The following is a 6,669-nucleotide window of genomic DNA, read 5'->3' on the forward strand; positions in this document are numbered from 1 at the left end:
AGAATTGATTAAATACAGTATATGTAAGCCTTTCTGCTTACAATAGGAGTTCAGTGATTTTCTCCAGTTTTGTTTTGTTTTGTTTTACTGTACATTTTTCTTATGGTGTTCTTTTACATTCTGACTGATTTTCTACTGTGTCAATATTTACTTCCACTGCTTCTAATAGTGACTTTAAGTAGTCTGGTATTAATTTTTATAATAATTTAAAAACTTGCCTGTTGTTCTTGGATATATGTCCTCTTTTAATGCTTTCACAGCTCATGAACCTCACATGATATAAAAAAAAATTCATTCCAGATCTAAACGTAAAAGGACCAAAAAAGAAATTCTTATAGCAGAAAACAAAGGAGAAGATATTGGAGCAGGCAAAAATTGTTTAAAAAGGAAATATAAAGCACTTTACCCATCAAATAAAATTAATGAATTGGCCTATATTAAAATTAAGAACTTCTGTTTATCAAAGGATACAAATTAAGAGAATGAAAAAGCAAGCTATAGATTTGGAAAAGATATTTGCCATACATATATCTGACAAAGGACTGTCATCCAAAATGTGTAAATTGATAACAGAAAGGAAGCCAATTGAATAAAAAATGGGCAAGAGGGCTTCCATGGTGGCACAGTGGTTAAGAATCTGCCTGCCAATTCAGGGGACACAGATTCGAGCCCTGGTCCAGGAAGATCCCACATGCTGCAAAGCAACTAAGCCCGTGTGCCACAGCTACTGAGCCTGCGCTCTAGAGCCTGCGAGCCACAACTACTGAGCCTGCGTGCCACAACTACTGAAGCCCGCGTGCCTAGAGCCTGTGCTCCGCAACAAGAGAAGCCACCGCAATGAGAAACCCGCACACCACAACAAAGAGTAGCCTCCGCTTGCCACAACTAGAGAAAGCTCGCATGCAGCAACAAAGACCCAACACAGCCAAAAATAAATAAATAAATAAAATGTTTTAAAAAAGGGCAAGAGACTTGAATAGGCACTTCATTAATGAGATTACTCAGAAGGCCAAGAAGCACACAAAAAGTTGTTCAACATCGTCATCATCAAGGAAATGCAAACTAACACCATAATGAGATACAGCTATACCAGGACCTCAATGGCTAAAAATTAAATGGCTGACAATAACAAGTGCTGATAAGGATGTAGAACAATCAGAATGTTCATAGTCTCCTGATGGGAGTGTAACTTGATACAACCATTTTGAAACATTATTTGGCATTATCTCCTAAAGATGAACATACACATAATCTATGACCCAGAGATTCCACTCTTAGGGATATTCCCAACAGAAATATGTACGTATGTTCACCAAAAGACATGCCCAAGAATGTTCATAGGAGTACCATTTGTAATAAATGAAAACTAGAGAGCACCCAAGTGTTCATCTTCAATGGACAGAAATGTAAATTGTGACATATTATCACAATGGAAATCTACACAGAATGAACTGATACAAGAGCATAGATGAATCCTACAAACATAATATTGAATAAAAGGAGACAGACCCCAAAGAGTACATACTGTGTAATCCTGCATATGTAAAGTTCAAAAACAAGAAACTAATCTGTGGTGTTATAAGTCAAGGTATGAAAATGATGTGAGGCAGTCTTCTGGGTGCTGTTGATGTTTTATTTCCAGATCTGGGTATTGCAGAAGTGTAGACCCACTTTTGAAAATTCACTGAACTATACTCTTAGGATTTGTGCACCTTTTGGTATGTGTGTTAGCCTTTGAGTTGCCAGAAAAATGCTGAAGATTTTTTTTTTTTTGCGGTACACGGGCCTCTCACTGTTGTGGCCTCTCCCGTTGCGGAGCACAGGCTCCGGACGCGCAGGCTCAGCGGCCATGGCCCACGGGCCCAGCCGCTACGCGGCATGTGAATGTTGAAGATTTGTTCTCCAAATTGTTACATTTCTTCTGGATGATTTAGTCAAGAAGTTTTCCTTAGGCTCTTACTGCTTTTTCCTGTCATCATCCTTACTAGTTTTTGCTTGTTTACTTATTGGTGATGATATTTTTGCACACAATAAATGGATGTATTTTATTTCCCTCTTAAATAATGTTCCCATGCAGCCTTCCCTAAGACAGGAGGCTTATCTTCCCAGAGCAGGAAAGAGAGACTATTTGGCCTCCTTATCAAAGTGATTGGTCTAAAATTAGGGTGGCCAGAGAAAAGATGCAGTGTTCATTCCTGAGCCTGTTTTAGCCCCCTCGGAATATAGAATTGAGAGCCAGCAGCCCTGCCATGGATCTGCTGCGGGGTGGTGGTGGTGGTGAGGTGATCCCACTGCCTGGACCTCCTGGTCAGGGGCCAGATGGATAATGTGGTAGCGATTCAGTGGAGCCCATGGCTCAGTGAAAGCTACGGTGAGGTCAAGCCAGCTGGAGAGCAGCCCTCAGGCTCTGAGCAAGATAAATAAAACTGGGTTACAGGTTAGAGCAACTGCAGAGGTCAGCTGTGGACACCAGAAGCCAGGGCCAAGGCCAGCTGTACCTCAGTGGTCACCAGCCCCCACAGAGCAAAGGGCCAGCATGAGGCCATGATATCTTGAGGTCACCAGGGCCCCTTCCCTGTACCCAAATGCTACCGTAGAGATAAGCTGGAGGAGAAGGGTGGAATCTGACAGATTGAGTTGTTTTGACTCTGAAGCAGCCTTACTAAAAGGGATTGGTCCCATTTCTGACTGGGACTAATTGTACTAGAATGGACTAAAATACATGTTTCTGTGTCACCTAATCAGTGGGACCCAGTAAGGTTGGATTGCTTAAAGATAAATAAAAGAGCTACATTTCTTTGGCACTTCTGAGTATAGTGCAATGAAATTTGCAGCCCTCTTTCTCTCTTTTATTTTTTCTTGATTTTACCAACTTGTAAACTTTTATTGCTGGAAATAGTTCATTTTAGGAATTTTTCTAGCTACTTGAATAGAATTTGAAGAGAAAGCTCCTGGCATTGCTACTCTCCACAATCATCCCTTTATTTATTGGTAAAACAATTTTATAGTTTCTCTTACCTTTCCATTCTATTCATCATCCAACCATCTCTCTACCCACCCAGACAGTAACCATTTTTTGGAGCCATGTTCCAGGTATTGAGCTAGAAGATGAATGACAGTCCTTTGTTACCAAGTTTCGAATACAGAGGGTAAGCAGATAGCCAACACTGTTCCAGTTTCACCTTTCCACGCATCCACACAGGCTTGTTTTCACTTTTGGTGTCTAGGCATATTAATTGCCAGGAATTGTTGAAAGTACTGGGTTTCTGAGTCTTATGACCCGCTGGCAATCATCTTTAAGAGCTTCCTTGCTTTGTAGTATGTCGAGATGTACATCTGCTGCCCTAGACCTGGAATCAGCCATTTCTCTAAGGAGCCTCGGTTCCCTTTAATAGGAAATATATTTAGAAACCAGAATCTGGCCTCTAAGGAAGCTCATTTCTTCAGGATTAGTCATTATTTCTAGTTCTTTTCAGTGGACAGAGATGAGATGAAGAATATTAGGGGAGGAACAGATTTTAGAGGGTAAAGGAAAACTAATTTTTCTCAGTCATTTTTCTATTATCAATCATAGATTATTATTTTTGACTATAAATACATACATCTGTTCTAAGTACCTTTATTTATAGTTTTTATTCCCCTTTGAATTAATTCACTTAGGATAATTTACTCTTGTAGGTTTATTAGGACCGAGGGCAGGAACACTCAAGTGTCTTGCTTAATTATTTCCTGAGTCTATATACAGGACCAGCTATGTAATTTGCCATCCCATATAAAATGAAAATGGGGGCCCTGGTTCAAACAGCAGTAAATAAGTTCCACAAAGGTACTAAAATAAAAAGCTTTTCTCTTTTGTTCACTGTCTCTCCCTCCCCGATCCTCCCTCCACCTGTCCTGGTGTTTCTAATTTGCTATTTAATGTCAGGTTCCCCTGGGCCCAGGGCTACTGGCAGGCTGAGTGCAGACCTCACAGGCTCCCTAGGGGGCAGTCCCCTTGGCAGCAGGCATGCACGGGGCACAGCAGCTGCCAGGTTCCCTTCCCTGGCGAGACCAGCAATGTCCCCTTCCCATAGGCCAGTTGCCCTCACCCACAGGAATGGGAGAACCTCAAAGGTATTGCAAGCTTCGTGCCAGGACGTGGTAGGTATCTAGATTTGGGGAGGGGTGAGAGGTTTGCCCCGAGGCCAGGGTGTTTCTACTCTGGGGTGAGGTCAGCTGCCTGAGCCACCACCGAGTACACTGTGCCCAACTCTGATCCTTCCCATGCCCTAGCCAAGGCTCCCACCAGGAACGAGGGTGCCAGTGGTTGCTGGGCAGAAAGGCAGGCCAGGTAAGGCCCAACGCACCAAGGTGGGGGGAGTGGGTGGCTCAAGCTGGTCTCTGGGAGGCAGGGAGTCATCAGAAGTGGGGGACAGTGCATGAGCCAAGGTTCCAAGCCTCTGGTGCATGTCCCATTGGATTTCACTTATGAAACACAAATTCAAAGATTAAATTCTTAAGAACTTCATGATGGTGACTACAGAGCATTAAACCCCAAATGTGGGGCTCTTCAGAGCACAGGGCTCTGTGTGCCTCCACTGGTCCTGTGTCCATGAAGTCATCCCTCCCTGTTTCAGCAGCAATTTTATAAATATGCCTGGGGCCCCTGGGGTTCTTGGAGATCCTTTCAGGGGATCTGTGAGGTCAAAACTATTTTCATAATAACAGGAGGGCAATACTTGCCTTTTTCACTCTCATTCTCTCAGGAGTGTACAGTGAGGTTTTCCAAAGGCTGCCTGACAGTGTGATCCTGTAACAGATTGAATTCAGAAGCAGAGAATTCAGCTGTCTTCTATTAATCCAGACATTAAAGAGATTTTCAAAAATGTAAAACAATACTATTCTTCTCACTAATTTCTATTGTAGAAAATATAGTTATTTTAAATAAAAATGTTATCTGTCATTATTTTAAATTTTTAATATTTATTTCTATATAGTCCTATATAGTTGTTATTTTTAAGTGAATGAAGATATTTAAAATTTTCCAGTTTAAATTTCCAACACAACAAATACCGATAGACCCACATAAACAAAAGCTGTTGGGGTCCTCAATACTTTCTTTAATGAATAAATTTTAAAAATTGAAGTAAAATTCATGACACAAAATTAACCATTTTAAAGTGCATAATTTGGTGGCATTTAGTCCACTGTGTTGTGTGACCATGACCTCTATTTAGTTCTAAGACATTTTCTTTCATCACCCCAAATGGAAACTCTGTACTCATTAAACAGTCACTCCCCATTCTTCCCTCCCCTCAGGCCCTGGTAACTGCTAGTCTGCTTTCTGTCTCTATGGATTTGCCTATTTTGGACGTTTCATATAAACGGAATTATCCAATCTGTGACCTTCCTTTCACTTATCATAATGTTTTTGAGGTTCACCCACACAATAGCATGTATCAGCACTTCATTCCTTTTTATGATTGAATAATGTTCCATTGTATGATATGACATATTTTGTTTATTCATTTATCATTTGATGGATATTTGGGTTGTTTCCACCTTTTAGCTACTGTGAACAGTGCTACTGTGAATATTCATGTACAAGTATTTCTTGGAATACATGTTTTTAATTTCTTGGGGTATGATACCTAAGAGTAGAATTTCTGGGTCAAGTGATAATTTTATGTTTAATGTTTTGAGGAAGTGACAAAGTGGTGACTTTTTTGTTTGTTTTTTTGACAAAGTGTTTTTTACAGCAGCTGCATCATTTTATATTCCCATCGGCAATGTACGAGGGTTCCAATTTCTCCACATCCTCAACACTTGTTATTTTCCTTTTTTTTTTTAATTGTAGTTATCCTAGTGGGTGTGAAGTGGTATCTCATTTGTAGTATTGATTTGCATTTCCATAATGATTAATGATGAGCATCTTTTCATATACTTACTGGCCATTTGTATATCTTCTTTGGAGAAATGTCTATTCAAACCCTTTGCTCATTTTTAAATTGGGTTGTCTTTTTGTTGTAGGGTTCTAAGAGTTCTTTATATATTCTGGATACTAGACCTTTATCAGATATATGTTTTATAAATATTTTCTCCCATTTTGTAAGTTGTCTTCTTACTTTCTTGTTAGTGCATTGTTTTAAATGAATTTTTATTGGAATATAGTTGATTTCTTAGTAGTATCTTTTGATGTACAAAAGTTTAAAATTTTGTTTACCTATTTATTATTGAAATATAGTTGATTTACAAGATTATGTTAGTTTCAGGTGTACAGCAAAGTGATTCGGTATTTTTACAGATTATACTCCATTAAATGTTATTACAAGATAATAGCTATAACTCCCTGTACTATACAATATATGTTTTTTGCTTATCTACTTTATACACAGTAGTTTGTATCTTTTAGTCCCCTGCCCCTAACTTGCCCTTCCCCTTTCCCTCTCTCCTCTGGTAACCACTAGTTTGTTTTTTATATCTGTGAGGAAAGCTTTTAATTTTGATTAAATCAATTTGCCTAGTTTTTGTTGTTGTTGTTTATGTTTTTGGTGTCATGTCTAAGAATCTCTTGCCAAATCCAAAGCATGAAGATTTATCCCTATGGTTTTTTTATAAGAGTTTTATAATTTTATGTATCACTGTAAATCAAATATTCTTCAATTAAAAAAAGTTTTATAATTTTAGCTC

Source organism: Lipotes vexillifer, unplaced genomic scaffold (assembly GCF_000442215.2).
Source record: "Lipotes vexillifer unplaced genomic scaffold, Lipotes_vexillifer_v1.1 scaffold532, whole genome shotgun sequence".
NCBI lineage: Eukaryota > Metazoa > Chordata > Mammalia > Artiodactyla > Lipotidae > Lipotes > Lipotes vexillifer.